Below are 22183 nucleotides of genomic sequence, written 5' to 3'. Positions count from 1 at the left end.
TTTGGAGTAGATACTGTTACGAACCCCGTGACGGGTCAAAGAACCAGCAGAAATAGGAAACAATGTAAAGTAATGCTGTTTATTAGTAACTACGCGATACAGCAATATAAATGCAGATATATCAAACAGGATAGCAATGATTATATGTGTGTGTGTGTGTGTGTGTGTGTGTGTGTGTGTGTGTGTGTGTGTGTGTGTGTGTGTGTGGAAATAGGAAAGCCAAGCTTCTTCACGCCTCGGGGTAAATGGATACCGTCTGACGGTGATGAGTGAAGTTCGGTTCAGTTCGTGGGATTGAGTCGAGTAGTGATGGAGAGAGAGAGAAGGAGAGGTTTGAGTCTTCAGGTAAGCTGACGCCGTCGATAGTCCCGTCGTCCTCCGAATTCCTTTGGAGGTCACCGACTGTGACACTACAAACGGGACCGTTCTTCTGTGGTGGAGTTATTAACCCAGGCGAGGGATGGGCACACGAATAACTCCCCACAGGTCACAGCCTTTTCACACTGCGAGAGCCACTGATCGATGCTCCGGATTGATCTTCCAAAACCCACCTTTTTCTGTGGACACAACAAAGCTGATTCAGTGTCCAAAACCATGTGTCTGGAGGTCTATCAGCGGACCTCCTACTTATCTCACCGTGCTGAGCCCCAGCTGTCCATCAAACAGTTCCTCCCTTCTCTCTCTGGAAGAACACAGAAGCTGACAGTGTCCTTGTAAAAGTGTCAACAAGCTTGCAGAGAAACCATAACACCGTCTCCGAGCAGTCTTTCTCTCTCTCTCTCTCTCTCTCTCTCTCTCTCTCTCTCTCTCTCTCTCTCTCTCTCTCTCTCTCTCTCTCTCTCTCACTCACTCTCTCTCTCTCTCGTGTTGAACAACTCCCTCTCTCTTTTCAAAAACACAGTTCATAGGGGGAATTCAGGACCCCGTCACAATACTAATGAAGATAGTGGTTTAACATCGAAACCAGACTCCGTTAGTGATCTATTGCTGCTGGTAGGTAACAATTGCAACAACCCAGCTGTCTGAGGCACAGTCCTTTACAGTTGGTGAAAATGACACAAAACGTTGAAAAGAGCAGGGAAGAAGGAGTTTAACCAACTTCGTCCGGAGCCCTGAACAACGTCACAACCACAGTGAGCTCATCGACTTGTTCAGCCCGGAGAAAATCATGCAGGAAATTCATGCAGGTGTATAAGATGATGAGAGGCATTGGTCGTGTGGATAGTCAAAGGCTTTCTCCCAGGGCTGAAACGGCGAACACGAGGGGGAATCGGTTAAAGCTGCTAGGAAGTAGGTACAGAGGAGATATCAAAACTATTTTTTTTTAAGCAGAGTGGTATGTGTGTGTGTGTGGAATGCACCGCCAGCGACGGTGGTAGAGGCGGATACAATAGGGTCTTTTAAGAGACTCTTAGAAAGGTACATGGAGCTTAGGAAAATGGGTGGCTAATGCGGTAGGGTAATTCTAACTATTTTCTAGAGTAAGTTACATGGTCGGTACAACATTGTGGGCCAAAACATCGGTAATATGTTGTAGGTTTCTGTGATTCTACGAAATTGAAGGGAAATCTCCCGTCCCACGGAGTGGTGACTAGTTGCAACTCATCATCTCAGGAAGGGTGAGAGGGGAACGATAGGGAGAGATTTTCATATACTGATATGGAACAGAAACATGGGCAGGGACCAACTGGGTCGAGTGGCCTCTCAAGTGAGACAAGGGATTTGATACAAACTGATTTATCTTTCACAGATTCACAATATTAAACGCCAGTCTAGTTTAAGGCTAATATCAGCACAACAGACTCCTCCAATGCTCAGTGACCAGGGTTCAGTCCTGGGTGCGATGAGCAGCCGCAAGAACTGCAGAATCTGACAGTAACAGTCCCTCAAGAACCTGCAGCTGCCTTCAGTCACCGTGATGGTTAAACATTTAACACGGAGCTGATTTGAACTTCCTCCCTGATGTGAAGTTGCTGGTGTTGCAGCATCTGGGATGATTGAGTAAAACTCCTTGCTCACTCCGGACAGAAATGTGGCCTCTATTTAGTGTGAACTCACCGGAGCATCACAAGGTGGGTTAATGAGTCTCTTCGCACACACGGAGCAGGTGAACGGCCGCTTCCCAGAGCGAAGCTTTTGGTGTTTCTGCAATGCCCGACTGAATCCCTTCCAAAATGAGAGCCAGTGAATGACGTCACAGTGCTCTGAACGTCATGGCGATGTATCCAATCAGATCACGGACATGGACAAGTGTTCGGGCTCTCCTTGCAGCGAGTGGGGCGCTGTCTTCTCCAGCATCTCCGCCTCCACATTCAAGGATCGGCGGCATTCAAGCGCTGGTGAACTGACAGATGCAGCGGAACTAACGAGCTGTTGTGTTTGTGAGTCCCATAGACAAACCCTTTGCTTTTTCTACACTGTTAAAAGCTTACAAAGCACATCAGTGGGTGAAGGACAACACTTCAACTGAAATAATTTTAGTTTCCATGGTGTCTTCTGATTAAAACACTGTCACATCTCAAAACAATTCAGAAGAACAAGATTTCGTCTTTTAACTGGCCACAGTTCCGGCATCAGGAACAATATCAAACTCTCCGCTTCCCTCTCTGTATCAAAATGGATCATTCCTCCCCTTCATCAGTCTGTGACTTGGCTCAGTTTGTCTGTCTCCTTCGCATTCTGAGCATGCGCCACACACCCACTGAGATCACATTTTATTTACACGGCTGTGACTAGAGACTTTCTGATTATTATGTCCCTCCTGGCATTTGACGGTGGTAAACTCAGTCAGCAATGGTATTGAACATCGGGAGTAGGTGATTAGGCTTTTTCGTTGGAGATCGATAAACTGCCGTTAGCGTGTGGCTGGATGAGTGGGTCGTTTTCAGACTGGAAGGAGGTAGCGTTTGAAGTACCCCAGAGATCAGTCCCTGACCACAGTTGTTCACAGTTTAATGTCCTGGCGGAGGCAGCGAGATAGACAATAGACAATAAACAATAGGTGCAGAAGTAGACCATTCGGCCCCTCGAGTCTGCACCGCCATTCTGAGATCATGGCTGATCATTCACTATCAATACCCAGTCCCTGCCTTGTCCCCATATCCCTTGATTCCCCTATCCATCAGATATCTATCTAGCTCCTTCTTGAAAGCATCCAGAGAATTGGCCTCCACCGTCTTCCGAGGCAGTGCATTCCACACCTCCACAACTCTCTGGGAGAAGAAGCTCTTCCTCAACTCTGTTTTAAATAACTGACCTCTTATTCTCAATCCATGCCCTCTGGTACTGGACTCTCCCAACATCTGGAACATATTTTCTGCCTCAATCCTATCAAATCCTTTAATTATCTTAAACGTTTCAATCAGATCCCCTCTCAATCTCCTCAATTCCAGCGTGTACAAGCCCAAACTCTCCAATCTCTCTGCGTAAGACAGCCCTGCCATCCCAGGAATCAACCTAGTGAATCTACGCTGCACTTCCTCAATTGCCAGAATGTCCTTCCTTAAACCTGGAGACCAAAACTGTACACAATATTCCAGGTGTGGTCTCACCAGGGCCCTGTTCAAATGCAAAAGAACATCCTTGCTCTGGTACTCAATTCCTCTTGTAACAAAGGCCAACATTCCATTTGCCCTCTTCACTGCCTGTTGCACTTGCTCATTCACCTTCATTGATTGGTGAACTAGGACTCCTAGGTCTCTTTGCATTTCCCCCTTACCTAACTCTACACCGTTCAGACAATACTCTGCCCTCATGTTCCAGCTTCCAAAGTAGATGTGAGATGTCCCAGTCTGCTGGTGACGCGGAAAGAGTGGAGTTGGGGGAAGGGAGGCTATTCACATGCAATTTCGTAGCTTTGCAATCAGTACATAGTGCACTGTGGGGCTGCAGTGGCGGGTTCCAATCTGCTAATTAAATTTTCTGACCACACTACATTGATCGGCCGAATCCCAAATAATAACGAGGCAGCCTACATAGAAGAAGTCATCACCCCGACACAGGGGTGTCAAGAAAACAACCTCTTCCTCATTGTGACAAAAACACAGGAGCTGGTTGTGGATTACAGGAGGAATGGGGACAGGGATCAAATTCAACATTTCCAAGTCTATTATTGTCACAAAATGCACAGTTTAATATTGATCATGACACAATGTATTTTATATATTGTTAATGGCATAAAAGATACTTACAGATTGTTACTGACAGAGAATCGTATAATTTGTGTTCCGTGTGTTATCTGAATGTACTTGCCTGTGATGCTGCCACAAGTCATTATTTCTCTGTACCTGTATCTTCCCGTACTTGTGCACTCGGCAATAAATTCAACAGGACCTGAGAAATCTCAGTGAGATTTGATTAGTGATGATCATCTTGGCAGCTCGGTAGTTCGAACGTATGAGACAGTACACTGTTAAATGCAAAACCCTGAACAGTGTCGATGATCAGAGGGATCTTGGACTCCAAGTTCATCGCTCCCTGAAAGAGACTGCACAGATTGATCGGGTGGTTAACAAGGCAAATGACATGGTTGTCTTTATTAGTTGAAGCATTGAGTTCAAAAGTCGGGAAGTTGTGTTGCGGCTGTTACGAACCTGCGGTCGTACTGTGACTGTTTCTTTAAGAGCGCCGGCGTGAGGAGGCGGGGCTATGACGTCAGTCACAGGCTGACAGCGCTGACTGTGGACTGGACGATCAGAGAGAGAGAGCGATCTGCAGACAGGCAGTCGGTCAGTCTAAAGAGAGAGAGAGAGAGAGAGAGAGACTGGAAAAGCTGATCGCTTCGGTTAGTCGCAGCTGAGGCTTGGAACTCTTCTATGCCCACAAGAGTGGGTTGATCATCGGTACACGTAACCACAACGAATGTGTCTGGCTGTCACTTCGTATAATCCATAGGAGTGGATTTTGGAGTTAATCGTTGCCTGGGTATGTTGTGTGGTAACCCCTAGAAGACGGTATTCCTGTGACAGGTCACTTTCGTTAACTCGTATGTGGACGGATTCAGCGGATATCTTCGTCGACTGTTATTTTGAAGTAACGGCTGTTTCTCTACGTTTCACACTGGATTACAAATATCTCTGTTCCATCATTTATTCCGTGGATTACTGAACTTTCCTACTTTACCATCTCAAGACATTAAGCTTTGTTCCCTTAGGCTCGATAGTCTGGGGGTTATATTTACACATATATAGACATAACACTGGTAACTTTATTTCGTTAACTTACTATGTTATAAGTAGATACTAAGAGTAGTTTTAACATCAAAACCAGAATCCAGTGTGAACTCTATTGCTGCTGGTTCGTTTCTAAAACGTCTCAGTTAGTAACACAGTTTTATAAAACTAGTTAGACCACATCTGGAGTGTTTCATACAGTTCTGGTCCCTCCCATTCTCGGAAGGATGTCGGGGCTTTGGAGAGGGCGCAGAAGAGGTTTACCAGGACACTGCCTGGATTAGAGGGCATGAGCTATAATGAGAGGCTGGACAAACTTGTGTTGTTTTCTCCAGAGCGGCGCAGGCTGAGGTGAGACTGGATGGACGTTTATAAGATTACGAGAGGAATAGATAGAGTGGACAGACAATATATTTTTCCTGGGGGTTGAAATGTCTAATACATTTAAGGTGAGATTAGATGTGAGCGGCAAGTTTGCTTCTTTCCACAGAGTAGTGGGTAACTGGCTCTCTGTCTGGGGTGCGAGACCAAACCGGTCACGTGATCCCGTTTCCTGTTCACGTTTTTCCGCAGATCTGCAGCATCTGCGGGTCACTGCTCTACGTGTAAGTGCAGATTCATCTTTCGCCCGTTCAGACAAGGCAGTGAGATCCGGATCTGTCACGTTCTCTCGTTGTGGTGGACAATATGTTTTTTTCTGCAATATTTTCAGCATGTTTCATTCCACAGTGTTTACCTGCTAAGTGCAGCCGATGTTTCTGGTTGTCTGACTCGTTTATGTGAGAATTTAGCCTTTTCTATTTCTCTGAGCTTCTCATAAATGTGTACAGTTCAGTTAAGCTTGACTCCACTACTTCCAAAGCAACAACCCAGTCAGTCAAACAGTCGGCACAATTAAAATAGTTTATTACATTTAAAAATATATATTTTTGTACTATTTATATAATTTAACTACAAAATGTATATTCTTATTTTAAGTCACAATTGTTAAAATCTACTGTTATGAATTAGATTCTACTGCTGCCGCAGGGACAACGAATTTCATGACATATGCCGGTGCTATTACACCTGATTCTAATATTGATATGGGAGACCCACCACCGGTTACCTGATCCCAGTTACCGCAGATCGTAATATGAGATTGAAGCGTTTTTCATATATTTGCATTCCTCAGAAAGGACAACAGTTCAGTTTCCTTCTGAGGTTCCAGAGCAGAAGCTCAGTCTGTCTAATATTTCCACGTAATTAAAATGGGAAATTTGTTTATTCTCATAACATACTGAGCTACAGTGAAAATCTTGCCTGACGTACCATCCACACAGATCGATACATTTCAACAGTACATTGAGCTGGTATACGACAGAACAATAACTGTAACAAAGTATTATGGCTGCAGAGAAAGTGCAGTGCAGGTAGACATATGGTTCAGGCTCACGTCGAGTTACATTGTGAGGCCGAGACCATTTTATAATTCATTTGGCTTATAAACACAGACAGGAAACCGCCCTTGAGCTTGTCATTACTAATAACTGCAGGTCTTCTTTTTTTCTCACTTTCTCGTGGCACCAGACAGGGATGTCCATTAACCCCTTTATTATTTAATCTTGTATTGGAGCCTTTAGCTATAATACTACGTGAAGCTAAAAATATTCTCGGTATCTCTACGAATGGAACCACACATAAGATTTCTCTTTATGCAGATGATCTTTTTGTTTTTATTTCAGATCTTGAGGAATCAATTCCTAATCTTTTGGAAACACTTAAAGATTTCGCTAAATTTTCAGGATATAAACTTAACTTGAATAAAAGTGAATTGTTTCTTTTAAATGTCCCTTTTAGTATATATAATGATATTCCTTTTAGAATTGTTAATTACTAAAAAATGTAAACATCTCTATAAAGCGAATATAGTTCCTTTAATGGACGCCAGGAAATAACTATTTTCTAGATGCTATCCACTTACTTTTTCTTTAATAGGTCGTGTTCGTGCTGTGAAAATGATGATTTTACCTAGATTTTTATATATTTTCCAAAATATACCTATCTTTTTAACTAAAAAATTTTTCGATCAAATTGACTCTCTTATTTCTTCCTTTATTTGGAACAAAAAGAGACCAAGATTTAATAAGTATCACTTAGAAAAATCTAAAACGTACGGTGAAATTGCACTTCCTAATTTAAGACTATTATTGAGCTGTGAAAGTTAGACAATTATGTGTTTGGTTATATTGGCTTGATAAGAAACAAAAATCATTATGGGTTGATTTGGAATTAAAAGCTGTTAAACAATTTTATTTAACTTCAATTTTAGGAGCTCCATTACCTTTACAGCTCTCTAAAGTTCCAAATTTAAATCTTTACCCGGTTATTAAACAATCCCTACGGATTTGGGTTCAGATCCGTAAATTTTTAGAATTTTAAACAATTTAAGTTGTCTAGTTTTTTGCATCGAAACTTTTCTTTTAAACCTTCAACAACTGACTCTATTTTTCTCCTATGGAAAAATAAAGGGATCCATTCTTTTACAGATTTATTTTGTGGTGGTCGATTGATGACCTTTGAAGCGTTAATTAACAAATTTTCTCTCGCTCATACACATTTTTTGCAATCTGTTCAGGTGAAACATTTTTTACAATAATGTTTACCTGAGTTACCATATTTACAAGAATCTGATTTGTTGGAAACCATTTTGAAATTGAATCCCTTAGTGAAAGGTTCCATTAACAGAATTTATAATTTATTTTTGTTACGAAAAGAGAAACTATCACTAATGATTAAACAAGATTGGGAGAGAGAGCTTAAAATGACCCTTGTTAATGAAGATTAGCTTCGACTTTTGAAAAACGTAAATTCTTCTTCTTTATGTGCCAACCATTGTTTAATTCAATTTAAAATTGTTCCCCGTTATTATTTAAGAAAGGAGAGAATATCTAGAATATTTCCTACTATAGACAAATGCAGTGATAGATGTGAAACTGAAGTAGCTACTTTGTCACATATGTTCTGGTCATATTATTCATTAAAATCGATTTGAAAATCTTTATTTTCTACAATTTCTAAAGCTCTGAAAATTAATATACAACCTAATAGAATGACTGTTCTATTTGGAATAGCTCCACATCATATTCAGGGTATTTCACCTTCAGATCTACATGTAATTGCATTTGTTACGCTACTGACAAGAAGGGCTATTTTATTAAACTGGAAAGATATTTCTTCCCCTACATTAACTGAATGATTTTCTCAAGGAATGTTATGCCTTAGTTTGGAAAAAAAGTAGAAGTAGAACTTTGGATCCTCGATTCGATTTTGAGAAAAGATGGGGTTCTTTTGCCAAATATTATCTTTTAAATTGAATTACACTATATGATTTCCTCCAATTTTATTTTTTATATAAATCTGAAATGGCGGTTGATGTTTCTTATTTTCATACTTAAATGATGATTGATGGTCAAATGTGTGTTTCTCGTGTAGTTAGTGGGTTTTTTACCAAGTTAGATGGGTTCTTTTTTCCCCATATATATATATATATATATTTCCAATTTTATATTTTACGATCAGTTTTTTCAGTTTTATTAATTGTATACATATTAATCTATTGAAGTTTTGTATCATTTTGTAGCTGTAGAAGATTCTGTACCAATAAAAAAAATTCTACAAATGAAAAAAAATGAAAACGACAAAACAATAACTGCGACAAAGCATTATGGCTGCAGAGAAAGTGCAGTGCAGACAGACATATGGTGCAGGGTCACGTCGAGTTACATTGTGAGGTCGAGTCCATTTTATCATTCATTTGGCTTATAACCACAGACAGGAAACCGTCCTTGAGCCGGGTGGTTCGCGCTTTAAGGCTTTTGTATCTCTTCCCCGATGGGGGAGCGGGTTTGCAGCGAGAATGTCCAGTTTGTGAGGGTCTGAGTACATGGCCTGGTTCTCCGAGGCAGGGGAAGTGAAGGAAGAGTCCATGGAGGGGAGGCTTGTTTCTCTGATGTTCTCTGCAGTTCCTTGCAGTCATGGGCAGAGCAGTAGCCCGTACGAAGCCCTGAAGTATCGACAAGAAGCTCAGAGACCACGGCCTGCACCCTGCCTTGTGTAGCTCGATCCTGGACTTCCTGTCAGGTCGCCGGCAGGTGGTAAGAGTGGGCTCCCTCACCTCTGTCTCTCTGACCCTCAGCACACATACCCCACCGCGGTGTGTCCTTGCCCCCTCCTTTACTCTCTGTACACCCATGACTTCTGTTGCACCCACAGCTCCAATCTGCTAATTAAATTTGCTGACGACACTACACTGACTGGCCTGATCTCAAATAATAACGAGGCAGCCTACAGAGAAGAAGTCATCACTCCGACACGGTGGTGACAAGAAAACAATCTCTCACTCACTGTGACAAAAACATAGGAGCTGGCTGTGGATTACAGGAGGAATGGAGACAGGGACCAAATTCAACATTTCCAAGTCTGTTATCGACACAAATACACATTTTGGTATTGATCATGATACAATGTGTTTTGTATATTGTTAATGACATAAAACATATTTATAGATTGTTACTGACAGAGAATCGTATAATTTGTGTTCCGTGTGTTATCTGAATGTACTTGCCTGTGATGCTGCCACAAGTCAGTGTTTCTCTGTTCCTGTACTTACCCGTACTTGTGCACTTGGCAATAAATTCAACAGGACCTGAGAAATCTCAGTGAGATTTGATTAGTGATGATCATCTTGGCAGCTCGGTAGGTCGAATGTATGAGACAGTACACTGTTAAATGCAAAACCCTGAACAGTGTTGATGACAGAGGGATCTTAGACTCCAAGTTAATCGCTCCCTGAAAAAGACTGCACAGATTGATCGGGTGGTTAAGAAGGCAAATGTCATGGTTGTCTTTATTATTTGAAGCATTGAGTTCAAAAGTCGGGAAGTTGTGTTGCGGCTGTTCCGAGCCTGCGGTCGTACTGTGACTGTTTCTTTAAGAGCACCGGCGTGAGGAGGCGGGACTATGACGTCAGTCACAGGCTGACAGCGCTGACTGTGGACTGAACCATAAGAGAGAGAGAGAGCGAACTGCAGACAGGCAGTCGGTCAGTCTAAAGAGAGAGAGGGAGACTGGAAAAGCTGATCGCTTCAGTTAGGCGCAGCCGAGGCTTGGAACTCTCCTATGCCCACAAGAGTGGGTTGATATTCGGTACACGGAACCTCAACGAACGTGTGTGGCTGTCACTTCGTATAATCCATAGGAGTGGATTGTGGAATATCTTGTGTTAACCCTTGCCTGGGCATGTTTTGTGGCAACCTCTGGAAGACGGTATTCCTGTGACAGGTCACTTTCGCTGATAACTCGTATGTGACGGATTCAACGGATAAGAACTTCGTCGACGGTTATTTTGATATAACGGCCTTTTCTGTACGTTTCACCCTGGATTACAAATATCTCTGTTCCATCATTTATTCCGTGGATTACTGAACTTTCCTACTTTACCATCTCAAGACTCTGAGCTTTGTTCCCTCAGGCTGGATAGTCTGGGAGTTATATTTACACATATATACACATAACACTGGTAACTTTCCTTTATTTTGTTAAGTTACAATTTTGTAAGTAGATACTAATAAAGAGAGTGGTTTTAACATCAAAACCAGACTCCGGTGTGAACTCTATTGCTGCTGGTTCGTTTCTAAACCGTCTCAGTTCCTAACACAGTTTTATGAAACTAGTTAGACCACATCTGGAGTGTTTCATACAGTTCTGGTCGCCCCCATTCCCGTAAGGATGTCGGGGCTTTGGAGAGGGCGCAGAAGAGGTTTACCAGGACACTGCCTGGATTAGAGGGCATGAGCTATAACGAGAGGCTGGACAAACTTGCGCTGTTTTCTCCAGAGCGGCGCAGGCTGGGGTGAGACTGGATGGACGTTTATAAGATTACGAGAGGAATAGATAGAGTGGACAGACGATATATTTTTCCTGGGGGTTGAAATGTCTAATACATTTAAGGTGAGAGGAGGTGTGAGCGGCACAGAGTAGTGGGTAACTGGAGTCACTGCCTGCGGTGGGAGACCAAACCGGTCACGTGATCCAGTTTCCTCCTCACGTTTTTCAGCAGATCTGCAGCATCTGCGGGTCACTGCTCTACATGTACGGGTAGCTTCATCTTTCGCCCGTACAGACAAGGCAATGTGATACGGATCTGTCATGTCCTCTCGTTGTGGTGGAGAATATGTTTTTTTCTGCAATATTTTCAGCATGTTTCATTCCACTGTGTTTACCTGCTAAGTGCAGCCGATGTTTCTGGTTGTCTGACCCATTTATGTGAGAATTAAGCCTTTTCTGTTTATCTGAACTTCTCATAAATGTGTACAGTTCAGTTAAGCTTTACTCCACAATTTCCAAAGTAGCAACCCAGTCAGTCAAATAGTCGACACAATTAAAATAGTTTATTACATCATTTTTTTCATTTTGTACCATTTATATCATTTAACTATGAAATACTTTTATTTCTTATATTAAATCACAATTGTTAAAATCCATTGTTATGATTTAGGTTCTGCTGCTGCCGCAGGGACAACGAATTTCATAACATGTGCCAGTGCTATTAAATCTGATTCTGATATTGATATGGGAGATCCACCACCGGTCACCTGATCCCAGTTCCCGCAGATCGTAATGTGAGATTGAAGCCTTCTCCATTTATGTGCATTCCACAGAAATGACAACAGTTCAGTTTCCTTCTGAGTTTCCAGAGCAGAAGCTCAGTCTGTCTAATACTTCCACACAATTAAAATGAGAAATTTGTTTATTCGTATCATGTACTGAACTTCCAATGAAAATCTTGCCTGACGTATCATCCACACAGATCGATACATTACAACAGTACATTGAGCTGATATACGACAGAACAATAACTGTAACAAAGCATTATGGCTGCACAGAAAGTGCAGTGCAGATAGACATATGGTGCAGGGTCACGTCGAGTTACACTGTGAGGCCGATTCCATTTTATCATTCATTTGGCTTGTAACTGTCGACAAGAAGCCGTCCTTGAGCTTGTCATTGCTAATAACTGCAGCTCTTCTTTTTTCTCACTTTCTCGTGGAACTAGACAGGGATGTACATTAAGCCCTTTATTGTTTAATCCTGTATTGGAGCCTTTAGCTATAACACTACGTGAAGCTAAAAATATTGATGGTATCTCTATGAATGGAACCATACATAAGATTTCTCTTTATGCAGATGACCGTTTGGTTTTTATTTCAAATCTTGAGGAATCAATTCCTAATTGTTTGGAAACACTTAAAAGATTTCGGTAAATTTTCAGAATATAAACTTAACGAATAAAAGCGAATTGTTTCCATTAAATGTCCCTGTTAGTATATATGATGATACTCCTTTTAGAATTGTTAATACATTTAGATATTTAGGTATTATAATTACTAAAAAATATAAAGATCTCTATAAAGCGAATGTAGTTCCTTTAATGGACTCCATGAAACAACTTTTGATTTTATATATTTTCCAAAATATACCTATCTTTTTAACTAAAAAAAAATCGATCAAATTGACTGTCTTATTTCTTCCTTTATTTGGAACAATAAGAGACCAAGAATTAATAAGTATCATTTACACAAATCTAAAAAAGATGGTGGACTTGCACTTGCTATTTTAAGACTGTATTATTGGGCTGTGAATATTACACAATTATATTTTTGGTTATATTGGCTTGATAAGAACCAAAAATCATTATGGGATGATTTGGAATTAGAAGCTGTTAAACAATTTTATTTAACTTTTATTTTAGGAGCACCATTACCTATACAGCTCTCTAAAATTCCAAATTTAAATCATAACGGTTATTAAACTATCCCTACGGATTTGGGTTCACTTTCGTAATTATTTTAAAAAGTTTAATCAATTTACGTTGTATAGTTTTTATATCGAAACCTTTCATTTAAACCTTCAACAACTGAACCCATTTTTCTCCGATGGAAAAATAGAGGGATCCATTCTTTTACATTTATTTTGTGATGGTCGATTGATGACCTTTGAAGAGTTAATTTTCTCTCGCCCATACACATTTTTTGCAATATGTTCAGGTGAAACATTTTTTACAACAATGTTTACCTAAGTTTCCATATTTACAAGAATCTGATTTGTTGGATACCATTTTGAAATTGAATCCCTTAGTGAAAGGTTCCATTAGCAGAATTTATAATTTATTTTTGTTGCAAGAAGAGAACCTATCACTAAAGATTAAACAAGATTGGGAGAGAGAACTTAATATGACCTTTGTTAATGAAGATTGGCTTCGAGTCTTGAACAACGTAAATACTTCTTCTATATGTGCCAACCATTGTTTAGTTCAATTTAAAATCGTTCACAGTTATTATTTAACAAAGGAGAGATTATCGAAAATATTTCCGAGTATAGACAAATGCTGTAACTGATGTACAACTGAAGTAGCTACTTTGTCACATATGTTTTGGTCATGTTTTCATTAAAATCGTCTTGGAAATCTGTATTTTCTACAATTTCTAAAGCTCTGAAAATTAATTTATAACCTAATAGATTGACTGTTTTATTTGGAATTTTGGAATAGTTCCACATCATATTCAGGGTTTTTCATCTTCAGATCAATATGTAATTGCATTTGTTACACTACTGACAAGAAGGGCTATTTTATTAAACTGGAAAGATATTTCATCCCCTACATTAATTGAATGGTTATCTGAAGGAATGTTATGTCTTAGCTTGGAAAAAAATAAAAGTAGAACTTCTGATCCTCGATTCGATTTTGAAAGAAGATGAGGTTCTTTTGCCAAATATTATCTTTTAATTTGAATTACTTTATATGGTTTCCTTCCAATTTTATTTTTTCATAAATATGAAATGGCGGTTGATGATTTAATTTATATTTAGATGATGGTCAAACGTATCGCTTGGGGGTTTGATTTGCTATGAGTGATGAACAGACCTGATCGACAATGGGGTACAGAGTTAACAACCCCCTCCTGAGAACCACGAACTATTACTGTTGCTATGCTGACCATGAGAAAGAGAGACGGAAAAAACAAGAACATCGGCGACAAATAAGAGAGAGGTGGAAACTGCTGATTAACCGTATTGTGACTCCTTTTTTGAATTATTTACTCTTTCGCTGCTAGGACAATAATTTGCTCATAAACATTCCTCAGTGGATTGAAGGAGTGGCCTTATTTGATGGACACAGTCATTCAGGAGTGATGGATAGCTGAGTCCCCGTGAGTAGGGATAAAAGACAGGCCTGGAGTGACGCCCCCCAGACACGTCAGTGAACAATGATTGAGTGTTGGAACCCACAAGAATGGTGGGGGCTTCAGAGACCGAAACAGGAGATCGGTCAGTAAAGCTCACAGTGTTAAAGCAGGGCCGGTGGGAACTTGTGTGTGTGTCCACTCATGCCAGAGTGACGAGTCCACCACAGAAGAACGGTCTAGCAGAAGGACGGAGAGGTCATAACTGAATGACCACACCGATACGACGGATTAAGAAAGCAAAGGAAGGTTTGCCTGACTGTAGCTGTGACATCTCTCTCTCTCTCTGTGTCTCTCACCAACGATTACAATATAACAACCATAACTACATCAGCACTTAAGAACTGAAATTAACTTAATACTTTTCTATGACAATTTATTTACCCCAAGACAACGATAGAGCTTGTTTATTATTGATTATTATTATTCCTACACTTCTAGGTTTATTACTGCTAACTTGTTTTGTATGTATATTAGCATTATTGATATGCTTTTGCTTATTTTTTATTAATAAGCACCTTCAGTATAGTACCACCAGACTCCAACGAATTCTTCTTTCATTGCTGATTGGACACCCAGTTAAGAGGTACGTAAAAGATTCCTAATGGATTGGTTTTTCTTTTTTTGTAGTTAGTGGGTTTTTTTCGGAATTAGATGGAGTTATTGTTTTCTCCTTCTTTTTATATATAACTTCAGGAGATTAGTCAGAGGAAGAGCGAGGGCTGCAAAGTTCTTACTATAATATCCATCCATTCCCAGAAACCTTCTAAAAGCCTTTTTAACAGTCAGAATAGGAACTTGAGAAATTGCCTGGACTTTTGCCCCAACAGGAGCCAACTTGCTTTGACCAACAAAATAGCCAAGACAGGTCACAGTGGCATGGCCAAATTCACTCTTAGCCAAGTTACCTGTAAGGCTGGCCTGGGAAAACCTGTCAAACAGGTTTTCTACTGCAGAGATATGCTCTTCCCAAGTGTCACTCCCTGTGACTAAGTCATCAATATAGGTATCTGTGTGTTCTAACCCTCGAATTACAGAATCAATCATTCTCTGGAATGTTCCTGGAGAATTTTTCCTTCCAAAAGTCAAAACACTGTATTTACACAAACCTAATGGTGTCGCAAATACAGAAATTTCTCTACCTCTGTCCATCCATGGAACACACCAATACCCTTTCAACAGATATATCTTTGTAAGAAATTATCTATTCCAACTTTATCGATGCAATCATCTACCCTAGCGATAGGATAGGCATCTGTTTTTTGTTACTGCATTAACCTTCCTATAATCAGTGCAAAATCTAACACAACCGTCAGGTTTGGGCACAATAACGCAGGGTGAGCTCCAATCTGATGCTGAAGGACTATTTTTCAGCATATATTCAATTCCTTGCTCAGCCAATTTACACTTTTCTACGTTCATGCAATATGGGTGTTGTTTAATCGGTTTGGCTTGACCAATATCTACATCCTGTACTGCGACCGTGGTTTGCTTGGGAACATCGGGAAATAAATCTTTAAACTTCAGAATTAATTCCTTCAGCTGTTGTTGTTGCTTTGTCTGCAACTGAGCCAATTTGTTATGAATGTTTTCTGGAACAACCGAGTTCATTAGCCTAACTGGGACCACGTTTGGCTTGTGAAAATTCTCAGACAAGTCGATTGTTTCATTCTCAGGGTTACCAGATTCATATGTTTTGACAACAGCACTCACAGATGGTGCCTGCCTGTCAAAATAAGGCTTTATCATATCTATGCGTACTACCTGTGTTAGCTTACGTCGGTCGGGTGTTTTAATAACATAATTCACAACATTAATTTGAGAGACTATTACATACGGTCTATTGAATTTCGCCTGAATGCAGGTATAAACCACAGTGGGGCCACTGGGTGACCTGATTAGGTTTACACACAACTTGACAAATGTGACAAGTTCTGCAAAAGGTCACAACATCTTTCCTCAAATTAGGAATTAGTAGAATTATTTCATAATCCTGTTTACAGTTTTATTCACTCCAAAAAGGCGACCTAAGGGCATACTGTGGGCCACATTAAAACTTCAGCCCTATAAGCTTCAGGAACTACAACTTGGTGAACAATTGCCCATTCCTCACTCGCTGGAATAGCAGGAGGCCCTCACTTCCTCATTAACACTCCGTCCTTGAGATAATACCCTCCTGGCACTTTCTTAATCTCATCATCTGACAGAGTTGTTTCTTTTAAAGCTTCAATCTAAGGTTCTCAGTTCTGTTCTGCTATAAACTCCTTCCGAGGCAGGCATAAATCTTCCTCATCAGACTTACTACCTGAATCCTGTTGAAACAATGAAGGCGGAAAAGTCCCTGACAAGTCTTCATAACCGGAATCCCGATGTTGGCTATCATGGGTATCAGAATCATGCTGCACAGAACCGTCTGCGTCGGCAGACTTTTTAGCCATACTTCGAGTTCCTGCGCAGGAAGGATAAATGTTAAAATCCATCTGTGGGTCGTCAGTGGTTGGCTTAGTTGTCAACAGCACTGCAGGAACAACTTTACTATCTGCCAGGTCATTCCCTAACAGCAAAGTAACATCTTCCACCGGTAAACTGGAGCATAATCCGATCTCAACAGGTCCCGAAACCAACCCTGACTGTAATGTTACCTTGTTCAACGGCACAGAAACCATGCCACCCCCAATGCCTTTAATAAGATTTACCTCACTAGTGTCAGTCTCATCACCAAACTTTTGAACGCTGTCTAATATAAGTGACTGAGAAGCCCCAGTAACTGGAAGAATTTTCACTGGTACCGGGGTTGACCCTTCCTTTACTAATACAAACCCATCTGACATAAAATGATCGAATCCCTTCTTATCTCGGTCAGAACTCAGTCCTTAACTGAGCTTCAACAGAATGTTCAGAACCCTGTGGGTTCATAGCTGCTTCAACATATTGAATACAGGCATTTGGGACTGCCTCCTGTTCCTTTTTCTTCATCAGGACGGAACAATTAGCCATCATATGTCCAGCTTTCTTACTCTGGGTAAACTTGACCTAGTGGGTTAAAGCAAACATTTGCTAATCTAGCAGACTCCTGCAAAGTGGCAGCATCCTTTTCATCTAAATACGTCTGTATGTCATCAGGGACGCAGCCTTAGAATTCATCAATTAAAACCAACTCTTTCAAGCTGTTAAAATCATCATTTATATTTTTACATGTGCACCAGTGGGTAATACACACAAACTTCTCATAAGCAAATTCCATATAAGTCCGGTTCACAGATTTCCTCAAATTTATGAACGTTTGCCTGTATGATTCTGGGACCAACTCATAAGCTTTGAGCACAACCTGTTTCACTTTGTCATAATCAGCTGCTTCATCAACAATCAAAGCAGAATAGGTTTGCCGAGCCTCCCCCTTAATCACACTTTGTAAGAGATTAGGCCATTTTTTTTGGTCTTGTTAAGAGGAGTTGTGGTTTTTTGATTATATTTATAACAGCGTAACTTTATACTTCGTCAAGTCACTTTTATTGTCATTTCGACCATAACTGCTGGTACAGTACATAGTGAAAATGAGACAACGTTTTTCAGGACCATGGTGTTACATGACACAGTATAAAATATCTTATCTGATTTTCACAATATATACTTTTATTTGCTGTTTATACGTCTTTTGTGTTATCTGATTCCTAACACCTCCTCTGATTTGTATTTTTTATTGGAAAATCAATAAAAAGATTGAAAAATGAATGAAATGAGAATAGGCCAACCCTCTTGGCCACTTTAAACTCTGAGCAACCTTCTCAAATCGCTGAAAGTATTTAACAACCTCTGCCTCGTCAAACGCAGGTACCAATTTAACTTCCCGACTGGCCTCAAACTTATCACCAGAATACCTTTCCTGCAATCTTTCTATCCTTTCCAGCTCGGCAGCCTCTGTCTTTCTGCTTCCTCGCTCTGTTTTTCTGCCTCTCTATCCTCAAACTGCCTCTGCCTTACTGTAGCTTCCATCTTTAATTTTTCTAACTTCTACTGGAGCTCAAGCTCACGAGGTTTACTTTCAGGAAACACCTCCAACTCCTCCACTTTAAACACACCCTCAGATACATAATGTTCAGCTATTATTCTCTGCATCTGTTCCCTCCTCATTGTCAATTTCACCTTACAAGTTTTAACCTTTTAGCAAGACTCAACAACTCAATCCGTCTGGCATCCTCTAATGCCTCAGAGGTTGGCGCTTCCACAAACCTATCATCATCCGCTGCTGATTTTCCACACACAAATAAATCAAGTGTGATTTCCCCAATGAAATCGATAATAAATCAATCAATACGCCCCAAATTTGTTCATATTTCGGATGCAGGCCCCGATTTTATTACGAACCATGACACTTTAGAAACAAACCAGCTGCAATAGAGTTCACACTGGAGTGTGGATTGTATGTAAAAAATACTTTCTTTATTAGTATTTACTTACTATATAGCAACTTAAGCAAGATAAATAAAAGTTAACAGTGTAATGTGTATATATGTGTGTAAATGTAAGTCCCAAATTATTGAGTTTAGGGGAATCAAGGCTTGGAGTCTTGAGATGGTAAAGTATGAAAGTTTAGTTCATTCATGGAATAGGTGATGTGAGAGATATTTGTAATCCAGGGTAAATGTCGAGAGAAGGCAATTATGTCGAATTCTACAGGTTCCATGGTGGTAAAACGAGAGAACAGTCACTGTAGATTTTATCCATCGTAATTCCAAATCCACATACAAATGATCACGGAAAGTGACTTGTCACAAGGCGTTTTGTCTTCAAGTGAATTACCACACCACAGCCAGGCAAGGGTTAACACATCAGTGGTCTTCACAGGATATCCCAAATCAGATCCGCTCCTATGGATCAAACGAGGTGACATCCACACATTCGATGTATATTATGCTGAATCGATAATTAACCCACCCTTGTGGGCATAGGAAATTCACAAATAGTGACCCTTGGCCACAAGCTCCTTTGTTTCGACTGTTCCATTTTATCCTCCTTCGTTTCTGTCTGGCTCTGAGTGTCTGTGTCCTCGGTTAATACTAATCAAGCTGCGAGCGACTTAAACAAGCTACAAGTCAGACTCTCTCTCTCTCTCTCTCTCTCCCCCCTCTCTCTCTCTCTCTCTCGCTCTCTCTCTCTCTCTCCCTCTCCCTCTCTCTCTCTCTCTCTCGCTCTCTCTCTCTCTCCCTCTCTCTCTCTCACTCTCTCTCGCGCTCTCTCTCTCTCCCTCTCTCTCTCTCCCTCTCTCCCTCTCTCTCTCTCTCTCGCTCTCTCTCTCTCTCTCTCTCTCTCTCTCTCTCTCTCTCTCTCTCTCTCTCTCTCTCTCTCTCTCTCTCTCTCTCTCTCTCATAAAATAACAGACCACAGCAAACGAAACCCAGGGATTCATAACAACGACCACTCCCTAGTGTGACCTGACTGTTGTGCCAGTAGTTCGGATGACTGAATGAATCCGTTTGCACATTCTTAGCAGCTGAACGGCCTCTCCCCAGTGTGAACTCGCTGATGACTCAGTAGGTCGGATGAATGAGTGAATCTCTTTCCACATTCTGAGCAAGTGAACGGCTTCTCGCCACTGTGAGCTCGATGATGAACCAGTAAGTTGGATGACTTAGTGAATCTCTTTCCACAGACGGAGCAAATGAACGGCTTCTCCCCAGTGTGAACTCGCTGATGACTCAGTCGGGTGGATGAGTGAGTGAATCCCCTCCCACAGACCGAGCAGGTGAACGGCTTCTCCCCAGTGTGAGTTCTCTGATGACTCTGTAGGTGGGATAACCGAGTGAATCCTTTCCCACAGACTGAGCAGGTGAATGGCCTCTCCCCAGTGTGAACTCGCTGGTGTGTCTGCAGGTTGCATGACAGAGTGAACCTCTTCCCACATTCTGAGCAGGTGAACGGCTTCTCACCAGTGTGAGCTCGATAATGAACCAGTAAGTTGGATGACAGAGTGAATCTCTTCCCACAGACGGAGCAGGTGAACGGCTTATCCACAGAGTGAACTCGCTGATGACTCTGTAGGTGGGATGACTGAGTGAATCTCTTCCCACAGACTGAGCAGGTGAACGGCCTCTTCCCAGTGTGAACTCGCTGATGACTCAGTAGGGTAGATGAACGAGTGAATCTCTTCCCACATTCTGAGCAGGTGAACGGCCTCTCCCCAGTGTGAACTCGCTGATGACAGAGTAGGTCGGATGAACGAGTGAATCTCTTCCCACATTCTGAGCAGGTGAACGGCTTCTCCCCAGTGTGAACTCGCTGATGACTCTGTAGGTTGGATGACTGAGTGAATCCCTTCCCACAGACTGAGCAGGTGAATGGCCTCTCTCCAGTGTGAACTCGCTGATGACTCAGTAGGTCGGAAGAATGAATGAATCTCTTCCCACATTCTGAGCAGGTGAACGGCTTATCCCCAGTGTGAAATCGTTGATGACTCTGTAGGTGGGATGACTGAGTGAATCCCTTCCCACATTCTGAGCAGGTGAACGGCCTCTCCCCAGTGTGAACTCGCTGATGACTCAGTAGGTAAGATGAACGAGTGAATCCCTTCCCACATTCTGAGCAGGTGAACGGTCTCTCTCCAGTGTGAACTCGCAGATGAGTCTGAAGGCTGGATGACTGAGTGAAACCCTTCCCACAGTCCGAGCAGGTGAATGGCCTCTCCCCAGTGTGAATTCGTTGGTGTCCCTGTAGATGGGATGAGTGAGTGAATCCCTTCCCACATTCTGAGCAGGTGAATGGCTTCTCCCCAGTGTGAACTCGCTGATGAATCACTAGATGGGATATCTGTCTGAATCCCTTTCCACATTCTGAGCAGGTGAACGGCTTTTCCCCAGTGTGAACTCGCTGATGACTCTGTAGGTTGGATGACTGAGTGAATCTCTTTCCGCAGTCCGAGCAGGTGAATGGCCTCTCCCCAGTGTGAACACGCTGATGACTCAGTAGGGTGGATGAGTGAATGAATCCCTTCCCACAGACCGAACAGATGAACGGCTTTTCCCCAGTGTGAATTCTCTGATGACTCAGTAGGCTGGAAGACCGAGTAAATCCCTTCCCACAGTCCGAGCAGGTGAACGGCCGCTCCCCGGTGTGAACTCGCTGGAGCGCCATTAGGTGAGATGACCGAGTAAATCCCTCCCCACAAATTCAGAAGATGACCGGCCTCTGCCCGGTGGAAACGGACTGTTCTGTCCACAGGTGGGATGACAGACTGAATCTCCTCTCACACAAAGAACAGGTGAATGTTCTTGCCCAGCGTGAATTTGCTGATGTAACTTCAATTGAGGTGACCGAGTGAATCTATTCCCACTGTCTGAGCAGGTGAACGGCCTTTCTCCTGTGTAAAATAACGGGAGTGCCAGTTGGTCAGATGACCTAGTTGAAGTCTCCCCACAGTCTGAGCAGGAAGGACGGTCAACTTCACTTTATAAATATCTAGATCGAGACAGCAAAATTGGCGTGCCGTGTTTGGGATTCCTGGAGACAAATTCCTTCTCGCTTTTAACCTGAAAAAAAGATTTACAAAATCCATCAATGGGTGTAGAACAATATTTCAGATGAGATCACTTTAGTTTCCAAGGTATGATCTGACATCACACTGTTACAGTGAGGTTCAACCGAAGTTGGACAGAGAAATCATCTCCTGACTGGGCACAGTGCTGGTATCTGGAATGACCATCAAACTGTCTGATGTCCTTCCATAAGAATGGG

At 41.6% G+C, this 22183-nt stretch overlaps 1 pseudogene; it reads right to left on the bottom strand.

The window, feature by feature from the left end:
- Window positions 1–19858: 19858 nt before the first annotated feature.
- LOC132386856 (gastrula zinc finger protein XlCGF26.1-like) lies at window positions 19859–21616 on the bottom strand (annotated as a pseudogene).
- Between the last annotated feature and the right edge of the window lie 567 nt (window positions 21617–22183).

This window comes from Hypanus sabinus, unplaced genomic scaffold (assembly GCF_030144855.1).
Source record: "Hypanus sabinus isolate sHypSab1 unplaced genomic scaffold, sHypSab1.hap1 scaffold_135, whole genome shotgun sequence".
Lineage (NCBI taxonomy): Eukaryota > Metazoa > Chordata > Chondrichthyes > Myliobatiformes > Dasyatidae > Hypanus > Hypanus sabinus.
Note: the sequence above shows the minus strand (reverse complement) of the source record. Positions and strands in the feature narration are given on the sequence as shown.